The following is a 20,282-nucleotide window of genomic DNA, read 5'->3' as shown; positions in this document are numbered from 1 at the left end:
GAAAGACAAATACCATATGATCTCACCTATAAGTGGAGCCTAACCAACAATACAAAGATGCAAGGAAAATAAGACCAGCAACACTGAAAGGAAAACAAATCAACAGAGACAAGAGGGAAGGAGGGAGCGGGGCAGGGACAAGGAAGGGAAGGGGAAAGTCAAGGAACATATAGCAAGGACTCATGGACAAAACCAAAGGGGAAGAGCTGAGGGAGGGAAGGAGGGAGGGAGCAAGGGAAAGTGGTGGGGGTTTGCAGAGACAAATGTATTTGAAAAAATAAATTAAAATAAAATTTAAAAAAAAAAGAAAATGCAATTTTAAAAATATCCCATTTACACTGGTAAAAACAAAATAAAATCTTGAAAATAACTTCAATAAAACTATATTAGATTCATATGAATAAAGTTACAAAAATGCCAAACCAAGAAGAAAATTAAAATAAATGGAGAAAGCTATTGTTCTTGGACACAGATTCAATTTTCTATCATGGTTGTTCTCCCTAATTTATTTATTAGTGTACACTCAATGATTTCAATGTGTGTACGTGAGTTTGTGGGTCTGAAAACCACAAACTTCCAATGTGTCAAAATATTTCAACATTTGTCTAAAAAAAGAAAATTTAAGAGCCAGGTAATTTCATACACATATATGCACAAAAAAATTAATAAAAGAGGACTTGTCCTAAATAACACTGAATCATATAATAAAGCAACCAAAATTACAACAAGATGATGTAAGTGCAAGTTAGAATAACTCACTGGGAAATAATTTTTAAAAGTCTAAACAGATCCAAGACATACTGACAATTAGAATATGAGAAAGCAAGCATTTTAATAGACAAGAGAAAGATGGATTATTCAGTAAGAGTCAATTAGGATAACTTCCAGTCATTTGGTAATAAACAAGCCAGTGCTTATTCATTTCACCACAATAAATTCCAGACAGATCAAAGATTTAAATATAGATATACATATAAAATATTGGGAAATAGGAGAATTTATGTGTTACATAAATCTTTAAAGGAAATATTGACAGACCTCATTATGTAAAATTTTAAAATGTTGGCATAGTGAAAAGCACTACAGAGAAAGTTGAGCAAAAACAAAAATTATGAATGTTATTTGGAAGATATTGACAAAAAATATTTAAAAATAAATAACAGCTTTTGTACAATCCAATAGAAAGTCACACAAAAAATTTGAAGAGGAATTATGAAAATAAAAAAATAATAAATGCATGTGGAAATAATCAGACTCATTAATAATCAATGAAAATTAAAATTTTTTAATAAATCAAACTTGCAAATATTCCAGAGATAATTTGTGAAGCTTTTTTTATACAACACATAGTTTTGGAGAAACTATAAATTAGTGTGACCTCCTTGGGGAACAACTTTGTCATATCTCACCAAATTTGAATTGGAAAGTCTCATTTGCCTAGCATTTTCAACTCCAAGACTTATGTATGCATAAATATTTATCCAGGCACAAAACAAAATATGTGTGTGCCTGCATATGTAACACAAAGTGTGCATATAAATATGAATACAAAAATATAAATATAATATGTAAATACACACATACAAATGTTCATTGTTGCATTCTTTATGGAAGCCAAAAGTAAATTTTATGCTACTGTGACTCATCCATGCAATGAAACATTATATGAAAGTAAGAGATGAAATAGACCTCTGTGCATTCAATGGAAAGATGTTTGTGGCATGTTTGTTAGTTTGAAATTCATTCTTCTGGACAGGATCCACAGTGTGATCTCTGTGTTCTAATGGATATTTACATGTGTTCTCTTTGATACACAGTATGGTTAGGATCTTTTCTTTTTTATGAAGGACATGTATTGCTTTTTAAAATTTGTTAATGAGCTACATAAATAGATAAAATGTGTTTTATATGTTTCTTGATGTGCCCAAAATATAGCTAAATGAACTACCACTGTCAAAATATTACAATATACTAATACACATTATACTGATAAACATACATTGCACCATTCAGAAGGTATCTCTAAGGGTTTCAATCTCTCGGGTCAAAGTGCAAGACCATTATTTTGTGTAAGTCACCGACTATACTGATGAACTGGAAAACTGGGCAGGATGTGTATGAACACGTTGAAATTTTTTTTATTGAATAAAATTCTTGATATGTTCTCGATTCTCTCTTTTTTCTTCCTAAACTCTTTCATTTCTCTTTTCTTCTTTCTCACTTCAAATATATATTGCATACTTACTATAAAGGTGGAGCAATATGAAGTAACTGAGACCCATTTTTAATCTATAAACACATCAGTTTCTTCTGACTCGATCTCATATATTTCAGGCAATTACAATATTTAATAACCACTTAATTTTGATATGGTGAGCGTTATTACCTCCATTTTTATGTACACTCCCACACACACGCCCCTTGAGCAAGTTACTTAAAACTCCAAGAATTTACTGATTGATTTATTTTATTAAAATAATGAATTTATTTTACATGTACATTTTTGTCTCCCCACCATTTTCATTTGCTGGATGCCAGTACTATTATAATATTCCATACATACTTAAAACCAGAACAAAGGGTGGAGTTCCACTTTAAAAACAGGCATTTTGGACAACATATTCTTCGTAATGGAACCTGGACAATGTTGATCAAACATGATAGCAAAGTCCTCACTCTGCATTATAAAAAGGATAACTATATATCAACTGTAAAAGAAATGAAATAAAGACAAAACATTTTAACAAAATATTTTCAATACCTTAAAAAAGACTCCCTCCACTGCCAGAGAGTTTGAATAGCGTCCTGGTCAGACATCCAGAAGCAATTCTTCACATATTTGATGAACTTGACTTCTACTTTAGGAAGAGAACTCCCTTTTGCTATATTTGCTTGCATTTTGCTTTAATGTCTTCTACACAATTAGGTCTTTGTAGTGTCTTAAAATTTTCTTTACTTTTTTCCTTAGGATTCTTTACTTTTTGATCTTAGTGTTTTGGGTCTTTTTCACTCTGGCTTGATTTTTGTGCAGTTTTGACTGGAATACAGCATACAGATTTCTTTATTGGCTGTTTTTCTTCAGCTTTCTCGTTGTCATCATCATCTATATCAGCAGCAAGGTTTACTTTTTTTTTTTTTTTCTGTAGAACGTTGTTGCCACTTCCAGGAGCAGATTGTTTTCTGGATATACATAGGAGTTTTACATCCTGCTCCTCTTCATCTTTGATTCTGCATCTTCCTCCACAGCTACTAAATGCTGTCTGGTAATACACACAGGCCCTGAATCACATTTCACTCTAGGACCACATGTGGTGGTATTTCAAAGCTTCCAAGGGAAACCACTGGCTGTACAGACATTTACAAAGTTGCCAGTGTTACAGCTGCCTTTCATTGTTCCTGCTTCAACAATGAGCAAGTCATCCTTTGTACCAGCCGCTACAGGACTGTTCTTAAACATAACTAGTGCTTATTTCATCATTATCTACTCTAAAGTGATAATTTTTGTTGGCCTTTGGTTCACAGCAGTTCTGGGGCTAGAAGTCCAGGACCAAATTGCCCACAGGCTCAGGTGAAGGTTCTCTTTTACAGACTTCTATTGGTATCCTCACATGGTGGAAGGGCCTTCAACCTCAAAGAGAGTGAATGCCTTTTATAAGGGTATGCAACTGGTCAGTGACAGAGCCCAAATTAGAACTGCAAGACTGTTTAACACTAAATTACAAGTAGTTTATCTTCTGTAATGCTTTGTGTTTATTTCACGAGTGGTTTGCATTTCTTTTTATTATTGCAGAGTATCACTATGTTACATTTTTTGCCACTTATTCTTTGTTTACTCATCATTCCTACAATGCTATCTGGTGGTATTCCAGTAAATGTTTAATAACCTGCTTTCTAGGGGAAAAGGCTTGTCCATACCTAATATACCAAAGGGTATAAATGTCCCCACCCTGCCTGATTTTAACTGATCAAGTTCACATAAAACAGCCTGTGTATAGTTTCTGAAAACCTAAAAATTAGCTCTTGAAAATCAGCCTGAGTCAGAACCGGCACACCACAGATTGCTTTCCATATACCAGGACCTTTTTTAGCTATTAGTGAAAAGATAGAAATAATGAGATTTCTGCCTTTGAATAATCTGTGGACTAGTAAAACGAAATGGTAACAAACTACCATAACCTTTGAAAAAGTTGGATATTTAAAAAGCGTGTTATCTTCTTTACTTTCTCATCCCTCAGATGTGTATCTATAATGATTCTCAGTTGAAAGTTATTTTAATCCCTCTTAAAAACATAATATAGGTAAATTAAAATTTGTCCTAGCCATTAGTCAAAAAATTTGTATTTTTGGCAATTTTTATTTTTCTCATTTCCAGTGAACAAAAGTTCATTAATGTTAGTTCATCTTGTATATTCTCCCTACTGGGATTTTACTAGGTCTATAATAAATTAGAACAGAATTAAATGGTAATAACTACCCACATTACATGTGATAATTACTATAATCATGCCATCATCACTCTCTATATTGATATATTTTCCTTTAACCACATCAAGAAAATTGTTTACTTCTAAGATGTTGAGTGACTTTCAATAACAATTCAGATAGGTATTATGATGATAGGCAATAGGGTAAACACAATTTTCCCTTGAAATAGAAACACAGCCTGCTTTGTGTATTTCTGCATGTGTACATTTTATACTTAAGAACAGTCTTTAAATTTTGCAGGAATTAAATGGGGGCTCTGATTAGGAAAAGCCTAATGTTATTAACAAAAAGATATGCTTTAGACATGTTTCTCTCTAAAGCACACTATGTTCTTTAAATGTTTTTTATAATTTAAAAAAATAGCCATTTTTAAAGGAGAAAGCTGGTTTCATCTACCAAAAGTGTTTGCTGGTAGTTTAAAGGTAGCCTCAAGGACAACTTACAAAGTTATTTTAAATATGAACTAAATTTTCTATTGTTTAAGTAGTATGTCATTTTTTGGTGTGTGTGAAAATTGCTATTCACTGTGAATGTCATACACCCAACCCTGTGGCTCTAATGATCTGTAATGTGAAAAAGACTAGGCTTCTGCAGATAGATGTAACTCTTTTATTTACATAAAATTGTCTTCATCCACAGTACCAAAGGCTTACATATGGTCTTCCCTATGTGTGTATTATGGGTTTTTAAAAATTACACAAATGTTATTTGCCTATATGTTTACTTCATTGCAGTAATCAGAATTGCTTTGGATACTATTTTTGTCTCAAGGTATGGTTACTAATAGAGCTCTAACGATCACACTGAGCTCTATGAATTTTTTTATATTATAAATGAATCTAAATTTAAAAATGGCAATCATTAATGATAGTTCATGGGATAGTTCATAAAGATATTCGTAGACAGTTATGGCAAGAAAGTGGATGTAACTTTGATGTTTCTTCAACAAACATATTGATATAATTACTATGTTTTAAATAACGCCAAGTAAATTTTGATGCAAGGAATGTTAAGACATGACCTTGTCTTAGGCAGAGTCTTATGGAAGACAGAAACAAACAATTATTTACAGGAGAAGGCATGACTGATTAGTTACATATACAAAGTGCATGATGAAAACATGGAGGAAAGAGATAATAATGAAAAGCATGACTTTGAAACTTAAAACATTAATATTTAACTTATCATAGAATTTCACAGGATTATTCAACAAAAGGGAAAAAAAGACAGCAAAGACTTTATTAAACACTCTGGTTTTCGGTTTGCGGATACAGAAGTTTGTAATTGAGCATCTCTCTAAGGGCTGTTATTCTTTCACTCCTCCTTATATGTAATTATATGTGGGTTAAAGTTTCTGTATAATCTACTCAGTATGAAAACAAATTTTTTTCATTCTTGTGAACTGTCAGCTTACGGTCACATATATGAATAAAGCTATATTCCATAGCAAAATACATGAGTTATGTCCACACCAACCATTGGTGGTAAGAATCATGATTTTAGATTAGTTTATTTTTTATGTTTGCTGAGTTTGGGTTTAATTTTGAAGTATTTTATTATACTGTTATTCTCATCTAGAATAATGTTTGATGAAATATCTGGACACCATGGCCCAGACAAATTAATACATAAAGTTAACCATCACAATGTTCAATGTAAAACATCTTATATTTTATGAATGAAATTATTTTCCATTAAAATTTGAACATTGAAGGTAATATTATAAATTAAAATGTTGGTAGCAGTAAAAACAATATTCTTAGTAAATTAACAAATCCATGGAGTAGGTCGTTACTTGTAATTAGTCATGGTAAATATATCATTCATACTTCTGCTTAAACTATCTGCCATATTTTACCAAGCAATGGGAAAGCCATGATTGTTTAAAACTCAACTATACAATTTATATTAAAGAAGCTGAATATAAAGACTACTTTAACAGGGAAGTAGGCATTTTTCTTTGATTCTTGGATTTTGAAATTTAACCAGCTTTTTAAGATGTCTGATACTTTGAAGAGCTACTTTGTAAGTCATCTTAAATGTTCTACAATGGTACTGATTTCTAATATGAGGGGGTGACAGTTTTTTCCTCTGTATTTTGGTACCAGTTTAGAATTAGATGTCAAATAAAGTCATTCAACAAATAGGAAAAACAGCCTTTTGGTGTTTTTAATGTTTTTCAGTTGTTTAAAACAAAACTTGAAAACAAGAAATATTGAAATGTCTACCCATAAAAAAGAAAGTACTATATAAAACTCCATAAATTAAACAGAAAGAGAAGAGAGAATATATAAGATTTGATTTAAAAAATCTATTTTTTTAAAGAAAGATTTTATTTATTTATTTATTTAATTTATTTATTTTAATTTATTTTTTCAAATACATTTGTCTCTGCCTACCCCCCTGCTAAATTTATGGTCTATACCAGGATGAAATTTAAAAAATGAGAATTCTAATGATTTTATAATATTAATATTTGGAAAAACAATAAAATAATTATTAATAGAGAAAACTCATGATCCTCTATCCAGCTTTGTTCTTCTTTCATAAGGTTGCTGAGGCTAACTGGGGTGTTTTTGGTTCTATATAAATTTTTGAAGTATTTTTTCTAGTACTGTGAAGCATGCCTTTGTTTTTTTTTTTAATAGGAATTGTGTTAAATGTATAAATTGTTTTGTGAGGAATAGCCATTTTAATGATGTTAATTCTTTCAATCTATGAACACAGTGTGTGCTTCCCCATACTTGTATCTTCCTTGATTTCTTTCTTCAGTGGCCTATACTTTTTGGAATACAGGACTTTTACCTCCTTGGTTAAATTTATTCCTAGGTACTTTATTTATTTATTTTTGTTGCAATAGTAAATGGAATTGTTTTCCTACTTTCTCTTTCTGAGCCCATTATTGGTGTATAAAAATGCCATTGATTTCTGGGTATCAATTTTGTATCTTGCTACTGTCACAACTCCTGATATCAAACTATACCAAAAGGCCACTGTAATAAAAACACCCCGGTACTAACACAAGAACAAATAAATCAATGGAACAGAACAGAGATCCCTGGATTAAACCCACACCTGTATAAGCAACTGATATTTGACAAGGGTAGCAAACGCATACAATGGAGCAAAGACAGTCTTTTCAATAAATGGTGTTGGGAAACCTAGACTGATACATGCAAAAAAAAAAAAAAAAGAAGAAAGAAACAGCCACCAACTTACATCATATACAAAAATATACTCAAAATGGATAAAAGACTTAAATGTAAGTAACAAAACCATCAAAATCCTAGAAGAAAAACAGGGAGTAAAATCTCAGATATTCAATATAGAAATATTTTTCATGATGTATCTCCTAAGGCACTGGAAATGAAGCTGAAAATAAACAAATGGGACTACATCAAATTAAAAAGCTTCTGTATAGCTAAAAGTCTCCTTAATGGGACTTTTATTAGCTTACATCAGCAAGACAAATAGGGAACCCACTGTATGGGACAATATTTTCACCAATGATACATCTGACAAAAGTTTAATCCCCAAAATATACAAAGAACCAATGCAACTCAATGTCAGGAAGACAAACAACCAGATTATGAAACGGGCAAAAGACCTGAATAGGCACTTCTCTTAAGAGGACATATAGAGTGCCTGTAGTCATAGGAAAAACTGCTCAACATCACTAATTATTGAAGAAATGCAAGTTAAAATCTCAATGAGATATCACCTTACACATGTCAGAACAACTACCATCAATAAATCAACAAACAACTGTTGGAGGCTATAGAGAAGAGGGAGCCCTGGTACACTGTTAGTGGGAATGCAGTCTGGTGCAGCCACTGTGGAAAACAATATGGAGCATCCCTAAAAAATTAAAAATGGAACCCCTTTTTGACACACTGATTCCACTTCTGGGACTAAACCCCAAGGGCCCTGAAACACAAATACAAAAACATACATACCCCTATGTTTATAGCAGTGCTATTTACAATAGTCTTGATTTGTAAACAGCCTAAGGGCCCATCAGTAGATGAGTGAATAAAAAAACCTGTGGTGTTTACACAATGGAATACTATGTGGTAGCAAAGAAAAAACTTACATTTGCAACAGCATGGATGGACCTGAAGAAAATTATGTTAAATGAAAGGAAAATATCACATGATCTCACTTATATGTGGAATCTAATGAACACAATAAACCAATGAAATAATAACAGATTAGACACATAAAACAGACTAACAGCTGCCAAAAAGGAGGGGCCGGGGAAAGGGATGAAAGGTAGTAAAGTGATTTACTAAAGAATATTTACGCACAACCTATGGACTCGGACAGCAATATGGGGACTGGCTTGGGGTGGGGAGAGGGTGGGACTGTGAGGAAGTGGGAAAACAGAGAAGCAGGAACAACTGTAACAGCATAAACAAACAAAAAAAAACTAAAAGAAAGGAAACATAAAATATTTGCTGGAAAAGCTTGAAGAGAGGCAAAATAAAAAAACAAACCAAGTGAAAAATATTGGGTTGAAATATTTTTATTTTTTAATATGAAAAAACTTAAAATTGAGAATATTTTCTATTCAGTAGAGTTTTCTAAGCTTAGAAAGGAATTTAACATATGTAAAAAGTATTTTCTCAATTAAAATATAATCTAAAGAAGAAATTCATTTGAAGGTGTCAATAATTTTAAAGTTATTAATCATAAAATACAACTAAATATTACATATTTTTAAGATCTCATATTTTTATTAAAAATAATTTAAAATAAGATCATACTGAAAATGAACATACATTTTTCAAAAATATACCAGTGATAAGGTATAAAACTGATACAGATATAAATTTGATTAAAACATGAAAATGTGTATCGAGAATAATTAAATTGCTTATTTTATGTTTTAAATATCCAGATAATCAATGTATAGTAGAATTTTTGTTTATTATGTGAGGAACTCTACCTCTAAACAAAAAAAATCATTAGTGGCAAAGTTTGTTAATTGATAAAATAATTTTATTAAAATGTCCAAATTTTTGTTTCCAAGATTGTTAATAATATCTAATGTTATTATCCTGCTGCTAATTCAAGGAAAGATTGGAAATTAATTTCAGAATACACACAAGGACAGAATTGTTGCTTAAACTTTGGTTACAAACCATATGTATATATATATATATATATATATATATGTTATATAAAATATAACAAAAATCACAACATGTTTGGTTTTTCCTACTTTTTTTATTTTTAATCTGTTTAATTAAATATTTATATAACTAAGACAGTAATTTTATATCCATGTATTCATTTATCTACTCAAAAAATCTAACTGCCTAATATGTGTCTAGCACAGAGCTGTGCATTAGGGATAGAAACATAAGCAGTAAATATATATATATATATATATATATATATACACACACACACACATATATATATTTACTGGTATTATTACTAATAGTTTCTAATATTTATGTAAGATACTATAATATCTGTCCAGTATTTAATTGCTTTGCCTATTCTAGCAAGCCCATAAAGTACGTTCTACTTTCATCCTTGTAAAGATAAGGAAAGCAAGACAGAGAGAGGTTTGGCAACAATTCAAGGTCACAAAAATGAGAACTTGTGATGCAGCTCAGATTTGCATTCTCTCCAGTGCTCCTTGGAAACAAGACAACAAAATAAGTGGTGAGCACTGAATGAGTAAGGGTCTTTTGCCAACAATAAATATCAATGTTGGAAGAATAAAGTAACAAACACATGTAAATCCTTAAGAAGGAGAAACATGTGCCTAGCTATAGAACATCATAGGACCAGGAAGCTTAACCCTCTCTTCAGCACATTGAAGAAACCTTAAATGTACTTGATTTGACAAGCAGATGTGTCTGAGTGCAGATGTCTCTACAATACACTTCTCATTTTTCAGACATCATTTCATGTGGAATGGAAGGGATTTTTTTAGACTGGTTTTCCTCTGCTACCTAGTCTCCTCTGAACTGGAGAGCAAACAACATTTCTATGTAGGGGAAAAGGAAGCTCATGATCAACATTCTCTAAGTTAGATCGTTAAATTAGCCTTGGACTATCTTGTAGGCAAAAAGTATTGTTTTCTTTCTCTCAAACCTCAAGAAGTCACTGAGTTAACAACACTAACACTAATCAGTATATACTTATTGAACATTTTCAAATTTACAACATTATTTGATAAGAATGTTTGTCCAAGTCTCAGCATGTAGAACATCCTCTGGCAAAGCCATCAGGCTATTTCAGATCTGTACTTACCTCACTTCTACAAGGCACTCCTGATTAAACTTCAATTGTATTCTTATTAGCACGCACACAATTTAGTTCTTTGTAAAAATGCATGTTTCTGTTTGCAGTCCTCCTTTCTAAAGTCTTATCTTCTCTCTAGCAGCGTCTACTCCATATCCCCTGAGCTCTCTTTGAGCGATAATAGTACACAGAGTGGGATTTGTCAAGCATGAATATCCCATAAAAGATCGCAGGGATTCTGTAGTTCATTGACTCCGTTGTGTTTGAAGGCAAATTTCAGCATTAACACTGGGGTCTGTTCTTCCTTTGCAGAACTAAGCTATAATATTAAAACCCCATATTATGAAGGTAAATCATATTCAGTGGGGAATTATTATTCATATAGGCTCCAAGCATACTTAACTCATTTGCATTTCCTCCATACCCAGATTCTTAAGGCACATTGCAAGAAGAAGCCTATTTCAGATTATAACAACTAGAAAAATATTAACAAGGTAAAGAAAGAGTTAATTCATAAATTACTTTTTAATTTATAAACAAGGGTGTGACCATAGTTTGACTATGACATACCTGGACATAAGGATCAGATTTTGTTAACCTTTTCATCCCAGAATATAACACAGTGCCTGGTACATAATATTTGTTAAATAAATAAACATTTATTAAAGAATGAAGCATGGGCGGTCAAACTGTGGCCATCGGACCAAATCTGGCCATCCCTTATTTTGCATGGCCCATGAATACACTCATGCTCATAAACTTATTATGTAGCTCATAATGTCTATGAGCTACTTTCATGATACAAAGGCAGAGCATGAGGACTCTTGGCCTGCAAAGCTGAAACAAAGTGCTGTCTGGATCTTCTTAGAAAATGTTTCTAAATCCTGCATAAAAGAATGCTTGAAAAATAGGAAAAAAAATAGTTATCTTTTCCATGAGTATAACTTTATGTACTTAAAATCAAACCATATATAAAATTTAGTATTTTACTTTTTTTTTTTTACTATATTGTATGCTTTTTACTGTGATGGGCCACAGTCTTCTTATTTTATTAGCTGAAACAGTATACTGTTGTATAGAAACGTTGTGTGACTGCTCCTTCCTCATCTCAGTTTTCCAGTTTGGGAGATAAGACTAATGTAAATAAACTGGCCCTTTCTGGTTCTATCTCCCTCTGACAGTCTTTCACATCCATGCAAATTTAGAGGTTGCAAACATGTTCACTTATTTCATTCCAACGTTTTTAAGGGCAGCTGAAAAACCACATTCTAAATTCTCCTCTTACAGCCAAAAATGGAAAACTCTGGGGCTTTGCTCAACATCCATCCTATTGCCCCAATGGTAAGTCTAAATTTTCATTCATGTTTTTATTCTTAAAAGAAATGAGCAGCTATTCAGTTCTGTTAAAAGGAGATAATGTCACATTTCCTTCCCTTGGGTATTCTTTTATGTAGAAGCAAAATTATTTCAACTTCAAAAGTAAAATATAACAAAAATCACAATATGTTTGGTTTTTCCTACTTGTTTATTTTTAATCTGTTTACTTAAATATTTATATAACTAAGACAGTAATTTTATATCCATGTATTCATTTATCTACTCAAAAAATCTATCTGCCTAATATGTGTCTAGCACAGAGCTGTGCATTAGGGATAGAAACATAAGCAAGACAGATATTAGACTTTGTTGATGTGCTTACTGATGACTAAAATTCTAAATCCTGAACATAACAAATATGTCCCACTTACTAGGTTCTGATCTGGTCATATATTAAGATATCTAATATGCTCCAGTTTCGAGATAGACAGAGCCAGATGGCTCTGATGGCCCAAACCATGAGTTTATGCTTTGCTATCTAGGCTACAAGAACAAAAATAACTCCCTTAGACTCTATGACCCCCAAATTTAAAAATATATTACTGTATAAATAGACTATGATAATTGCTGTGAGTGAGGCAGTGGGACACCATTCCTCCAGTACATCAGTCTGCCTGATTTCCTTCCACTGGAACAATTACATTTTGCTGGGATCACTTGTATCACAAGGCTTGTGTTTCTCAGACTTGCAGTTTACAATAAATATGTCAGTGTCCCTACTATTTAGACAACTTCCAAGCTAGTTCTCTTAATTAGGTCGTAGGAAAGATTTTCTGCAAATTCTCTCTTATACAAGTTTAGTCCTGTCATTCCGGAAGATAGCTACCCTTCTTTCTTTGACAGAACTCAAGTCATGGGTTGCTTCCACCTTTGCTCAGGAGCCAGGAAGCAACAGCACACGCAGCAGCTTCGTGTCTGGGAAAGCCTTATGTTATCTCTGGCTGCAGTCATGGGCAGCTTCACATGAAAAGAAATGATAAGGAAGAAAAATGGCACATGAAAAGAGCAAACTCATTTCCCTTTTCGCTGAGATAATGTTCAGGTGAGGAGACAGACAGCTGGGTCAGCATGAAGAGAGGCTGCACTTGGCCAGGCTATTGGGCAGGTGGTCCATGAATGATGGACTTGCCTCAAATAGTAGGACAATAATCTTTCTAACTTGGTGCTGGTTTTTCTGGTTACTGGGTTCTACCGACAAGGCTAGGTGGCAACATTCAAATGAATTTTCTACATACACTTTTCTTGAAAACTGTGTCATAATATAAGATACTTATGAATTTATAAGGGACCTAGGTTATTTTAGGGGACGCCAGGCCCCCTCTACAGCACCCAACCCACCCTTTGTCTGCCCTATGTTACTATTCCTCCCCAGTCCCTCATTGTGGCTGGTGCCACAAATGCTGCCAACGAGATGACCATTTCCTACTCAACCATATTCTTGAGTCTCTCAAAGTTGTTATGACCCTTCTGCTAGCTTTACATTTATCTACATGATTCTTCAGTGAGAGGGAAGAAGAGGACTTTATCATTTAATTTATACATGCTGTTTGAGCTCCATAAGAGCTGCTCTGAAAGAACTAGCTAGGAGTGCAAAATTATAGAGACTCAATTCCGTTTAATGTGCTCTTGGTTGGCCAACCACAACTGGAATCTCATACTTGCTACTCAAAATTTAAAATATTCAAACTGCAAGATTCAACTGTAGAATTTTATATAATTGCTCCCTGGGATGTTTGTAGATGATGCACACTTATGCTCCTTCCCCAAAATCATTTCTCTAGTTACCTATCTTTAAATTCTCATTAATAATAACAGCTATGATATATCAAGTGCTCATTATGTTGAGTGCTGTTCTAAGTGCTTTGCATGTATTAACTCAGTCCTCAAAGGAAAGTCCTCTTATCATTCCCATTCTATTTTTTATGGCATGCAGTCTATGGAGAGATTAAGTAAATTGCTCAAGGTCATGCAGCTAGTAAGTGGCAGAGCTGAGTAAATCCAGGTAGTGTGGCTCTAGAGGGCCCAAGTTCTTAACAATTAAGCTCCTTTGTTAACCCCTGGGCTTATTATGCAGCAGGAATCTTCATTATGGTGTCATTATTTCATTGAGGAAGAGATGTGTGCATGGTGTTGCTGGAACACACCTAGCAAAAATCTTGCCACTGTGTAATTCACATAGAGTACCATGTAGACACTATTGGGTATACAAATGCCAAGAAATGTATAGTGGATTATAAATGCCCTTGTATCTCATACATTTGTTGTATCAAAGTCTGATTTGCACTAAATTTAGAGGAAGCAGAATAAAATATACACATAACGGAAACAGGGAGTTACTTAGCTAATGAATGTGGGTGAGGTAGAATGTGAGAAGATGACATTACCACATGTATCCCAAACTATGGAGTAATTGTCATGTATGTTAATGTACACATATTATGCTATCTCAAACAAAATCAAATTTCTTGTGGGAAACTATGCTTCCTTTACCTTGATTCTGCTACCAATGTACCACTCAGTATAGCATGTGATCTGAAGAGAAAGCAAAAACAAACATCTCCAAGTTCTTTCCAGACTCCCCAATGCAAACCTACTGGAGAAATTTCAATTGCCAAGACAAGCATGATTGGTCATCAAAGATTATAAACCTCTGGAGAGAACCTATATTAATATGGAAGAGTGGAAGCCATTCATGTCATTTTAGCATTCCAGAACACTCATTTTATATAAAGAAATTGTTTGTTGTTCTTTGAAAGGAAAGATGAAAGGGTATATATCACTTTGGACAGAATTCTGCAGAAAATATAATCTGCAACTACTGCACTTATCTGAAACTCTGTACTTTACTTTAAAGGTCGTGACTGTATAATTCTGACTTTAGCAAGCAGGAATATTTTTCAAAAGTGTAGCCTAATTTTATTGTTCATCTTTAAATATTCATTTCATATTTAATGGGTTAGAAATTTGAAATTCAAATTACTTCCTTTTCCTTAATTCTTAGTGAAAATCAACTATGAGTAAGAGTTGTAATTCACTTATAGCAAAATACAAATAACATAAACTTCATAATTTAATAAGAACTAATTAAAATTACTTTACAGCCTGTACTTACAGGTGAGTAAATTTTAAATTCCAGTTCCATAAGTCAGAATCTTTGCATTATTTTCAGGAATTTATTCATCTACTGAGTCATGTAATTAGAAAGCTGAAAAGGACATTAAAGTTCACCTCCTATAAGACCCTCATATTACTGATGAGGTCTAGAGAGGTTCCTCAGCAAGTACAAAGTCACTTTCTAATAGTTACAAAGTTTGGAATCAAATTAAGGTCTATCATTTCCAAGTTCATTGCACTTTCTAAGGAACACTTGGTCAAATTGCATCAGATACTGAGTCAATGTTTTTGGTACCCCCATGTCCAAGAGCTTGCCAGGATACCTTTGCTCAAGCCACAAACCAGGGGTTTCAGTAACTTTGGATCTCCTGTGTGGTCACTGACTTTCAGTAAGGCACAGAATTGCCAGGGATATCCTCTTCCAGAAGATCTAAGGAGAGGTCAATAATAGAGCCTAATTTTTCCAGAAAAACAGTATCATAATTTTTCTCCTTCTGACACTGTATGAAGTCTGTTAATATTAAGCATATTTGATACAAAATCTCAACATAAATGTCCATTTATTAGAAACAGTGGTCAGATAGGAAACATGATATAGACCATCCATTTCTTTTGCCATTTCTTTGCTCCAATATCAGTTTCCTAGGGCTACTGGAACAAAGTAGCCCAATCTGGGTGGCTTAAAACAATAGAAGTGTATTCTCTCACAGCTCTGGGGAATAAAGTCTGAAATCAAGGTAACAGTGTTACCAAGCTCTCTCTGAAGGTTCTGAGGGAAGAACACGCTCTATGCTTCTTTGCTAGCTACTGGTGGCTTCTGGCAATGCGTGGTGTTTACCTGGCTTGTAGCCAGATCTCTCCAAATCCTCCCTCTGTGTTTGCATATGCTTTTTCCCCTCTGTGTATGTCTATGTTTGTCAAAATTTCCCTCCCCTTATAAGGATACCAGTCATTGGGTTCAGGGCAAACTTTAATAATTTTTACATAATTACATATGAAATAATACCTAAATAAGGGTACATTCAGAAGTACTGGAGGTTAAGGACTTCCACCTGTCTTTTGGGAAGGGGAACAATTTAACTCAGTACAACTCCCAAATAGATTATTTTTTAATAAAGAGAACATTTGCAGAACACAATGGATGCACTATTGGATAATTGTTTTCTGAATAAATGCTTGGCCAACTCAGAAAAAAATAAAAATGCAATAGCTGGGTTTGATACCAAAACCCATTACCCAGCTTGGTATGGGGATTTTTTTAAAAGTCAGAGATGAGGCGACATTTCTGATGTGTCAGGCAATATATGACCAGTGCAGAGATGGGACAATAGTCCCTGGTGAGTGGGTCTTTCTATCATCCATGTTATAATTTATTGGAATATTTACTTTTGCATTTTGTGTTTTAAATTTTTACATACTAGAAAAATTTAAATGATCCTTAATCTCTTCTCATATCTATTTATCTGACCAGGACTCAGAGACCCTCTTGCTGTACACATTTCCCTGGGCCATTTCAAGGTGGCTGACACCAATCTGCATCTGCTCAATTTACAGGAAATATAGTAACTCCATTCAATAGCAGGTGCCACAGAGAGTGAACATGACACAAGCTAAGGGTGACACCTGGAGAGTGATGCTCAATTTATCCTTTATACCTATTACAAACATTTGCTTATGTTTTTCCACATGGTATCATATGTGTATGTATTTACTTGTACATATCTATATCTATACTTATATCTATCTATATCTATATCATCTATGGTAGATTGTAAATCCTTTAAGGGAAGAAGTCGAAACCAGACTTACTTTATTCATCTTGATAAAGTTTATGGCAGTTAGCATAAAGTATTGCACATAACAGAGACCTAAGGAATATTTTCAGAACAAATAGATGCATGGGTTTTTAAGCCAAAATTAGTTATATATGAATAAAATTGTGCTTGAACTTCATAAACCACCAAGCTTAATGAATTTTTAAAATATTAATACATTAGCTCAAAGAATTGATTTTAATGAGTTGATCTCATATCATGCACAACAAAATTTTATCAAATTTAAAAACATGTTATTTGGCAAAAATGAACATGTTGAATAATTATACCTTGCCTTCTCACAATGAGTTATTCTTAAACTATATGTAAAGAACAAAATTATTTTTACTTTATGATTTTTAAATTATAGAGAAAAGAACATTGAAAACAATTAGTATATAGATCTGACAAGCTGAATTTATTTAAACAAATATATAAAATTCAAATACAACTAATGATTAATGTCAATATTTTAAGTTATCAAGCTAAATTATGACTAGTTAGGAAAAGGGACACTGAGAGGTTGCCATTAAAACATAATGTGTGGGCAGAGGGCCTGGCCCAGTGGCTCAGTTGTTTGGAGGGTCACCCCATATGCCAAAAGGTTATGCATTCAATCCCTGTTTAGGTTGTGTATAGGAGGCAACAGATCAATGTCTGTCTGTCTGTCTGCCTGCCTGTCTGTCTGTCTGTCTCTTCCCCGCCCTCCACCATCTTTCTCTCTCTCTCACTCTCTTAAATCAATGAACATATCCTTGGGTGAGGATTTAAAAAAAAAACAAACCATAAATGTGAGGGGTGAAAATAGACTTTGCTTGGGTCAATGGTTGCATGATGCACTGTGTAGATGATACTTCATTGAGTTGTACACTTTAAAGTGGTATGGTTATGCAAGCCAATGTCCCCCCAATAAATTCAATTAAAAAACATAATTTGGGAAAAAATGCTTTTTTCTGGTTATTCAAAGTGTTCAAAGCTGGCAGAATTTCATTTCTTTTTATATGTCTGTTGGCCTCAAGAAAAAAAGGAAAACATGTGAAATTAAAAATAGAATAGTTTATATTACAATTTTTTTAAATAAATAATTATTTTATCTTTTAGCTCTTAAAATGTTTAGGTCTGGGTGTTTGAAGAAATACCAGGAAAATCAACCTACATATTAATCTTCTAGGTTGGGAGCATGTCAGAGCTTTCTACCACCAATTTTATGGGCCCTTCACATCCCTGACTGGCCCAGGTTTAAATCTCCATATGCAAAATCCTTTTTCTTAAGCTTTACCACAAAGATTTTGGGGCAAACAAATGGTGCTTATATAGGTGTTCTTACCATTTTTCTTATTATCAGGGTTTGTTTGTTTTTCTGTTGACATGGTTTGACCACCGAAGCTCAATAGTTCTTTGTTCTCAAATTACTATTATTCATATTTAGAAGAATTTCAAAGACACACAAGTAACAAATTGAAAAACAACATACTTATTTCAAAAGAAGTACACTTGTACCAGTGCTCCTTCATAAAGCTGGTGTAAACCTGCAAGATTATGTGTTTAAACTCACTAATCAGAGCTACAGAATTTGACTAGAAGCCATATATTTCTGACCACCAAATTTTAACAAGCTTTTCTCCCCGACAGAATTATGTACCACTTTCAGCAGAGTCTGAAACATTGAAATTGCTCATTAAAAATAATGATATTCTTTTGTAACAAGTACTGATCTATAGCTTCTGTCTGTAAAACACCTTCCTTTCGAAGAAAAAAATAATTAAATCCTATGAAGTTCCTCACCTTAAGATATAAAAGGTAACACCAATGTCATACTTAATTATGTAAACTTAATTACCAAAAAACACAGGTTGACTAGGGAAAGAAGTTATACACAATAACAAAATGGACCCAAAGGAGAAAGACAAATAAAAAATAAACAAGAAAACACTGTCACTAATTTGCTTCCGTCAGCCTTCATAACTCTTTTTTTCTAAAGAAATTATCCAGACAGAAAAAGGAGCACTAGTGAGTGAAGGGTTAATTTCATTTTTTTCTTTTTTTTTACTTAGTATCTACATTTATGTAAAAATTAACTTACTATATATATATCATTGATTTTAAGGTGCACATTTTTTCATGTTTTAACATTTTTGAAATCAGAATGTTTTATTGTCAATGGTATGCCATTATTTAGTTGGCAATATTCCTCCTCAACCTTTAAAAAATCTTCTTTAAAGACACATGCCTCTACTAGGGGAGTGTTGAAACCCCACACACTTTTTCTGGTACATGACACAATAAAAGAATTCAAGGATTTGTGCCACTTGAGTCCTATAGTTGTGAGAAAACCAGGGCATCTTATCTTGACACATTATTGTATCTTCTTTGAGAGTGAACAACAGTATAGATAGATATGGGATAAAATTGGTTCATGAATTTGGAATATTTCATAATGAATTCATCTAACAGTTAACGCTACAAAGTATATATTCTTCCACTATGCACTATGCCCATGGGTATATTTGAAGAATATAACACATAGAAAAGATAATTTCATATAATAAGATAAATGACTGTGTGAGGTGTTATATGAAAAATACCAAATGATAGGGTCAGACAAATATAAATCCTGAATAGTAAGATGTCATTTTGAACTGGGAAATGTTAATAAAAGATATGATAGGTGAAGACTTTTGAAAGCAATGAAGGATATGGATGAGAAAAAAGGGGAAAGAAGAGAAATATGTTTTCTTTTCAAAGGTTTTTAAACATCTATCTCCAGTGGACATAGCCATAGGTGAATTCAAAGTGAATACATATTTCTAGACTAACATACATTTAAAAATGAATTTATGAGATTGACTATTTAACTAAGAACAAATTAGAATATATCTCCTTTTCTGAGAATTTTGAATATTTTCCACTAACTTGGAGTGGCAAAAGAAGATAGCAAATCAATGACTACTCATGTTTGAGATAGCACAGAATGCATCAGCTGGGCAAATTTAGCTCCAGAGAGGTTTCAAAGAGACTAGCTATCTTAGACCTTAATGTGAAATAAACATAACCCATGTCTCAGAGAGCAGTATTTAACTGAGTAACATGACTAAGCTATTTTTTTTTTATTATTCAAATACTATTTGTTTCCATTTTCCTGCCATGACTTTTCCCTGTATCCCTCTCCCACCTCCCTCCCTGAATCCTTTCCCATGTTGGCTTTGTCCATGGGTCTTTAAACTTGTTCCT

General features: G+C 33.1%; 1 pseudogene; it reads right to left on the bottom strand.

Annotated features, from left to right (window-relative positions):
- Positions 1-2,754: 2,754 nt before the first annotated feature.
- LOC129071620 (nucleophosmin-like) overlaps positions 2,755-20,282 on the bottom strand; it is a 42,910-nt pseudogene continuing 25,382 nt past the window's right edge.

The sequence above is a fragment of the Pteronotus mesoamericanus genome, unplaced genomic scaffold (assembly GCF_021234165.1).
Source record: "Pteronotus mesoamericanus isolate MK-2021 breed Mesoamerican mustached bat unplaced genomic scaffold, CSHL_Meso_final contig_27, whole genome shotgun sequence".
NCBI classification, from domain to species: Eukaryota; Metazoa; Chordata; class Mammalia; order Chiroptera; family Mormoopidae; genus Pteronotus; species Pteronotus mesoamericanus.
The sequence above is the reverse complement of the archived record's forward strand: the minus strand, read 5'-3'. Positions and strand labels throughout refer to the sequence as shown.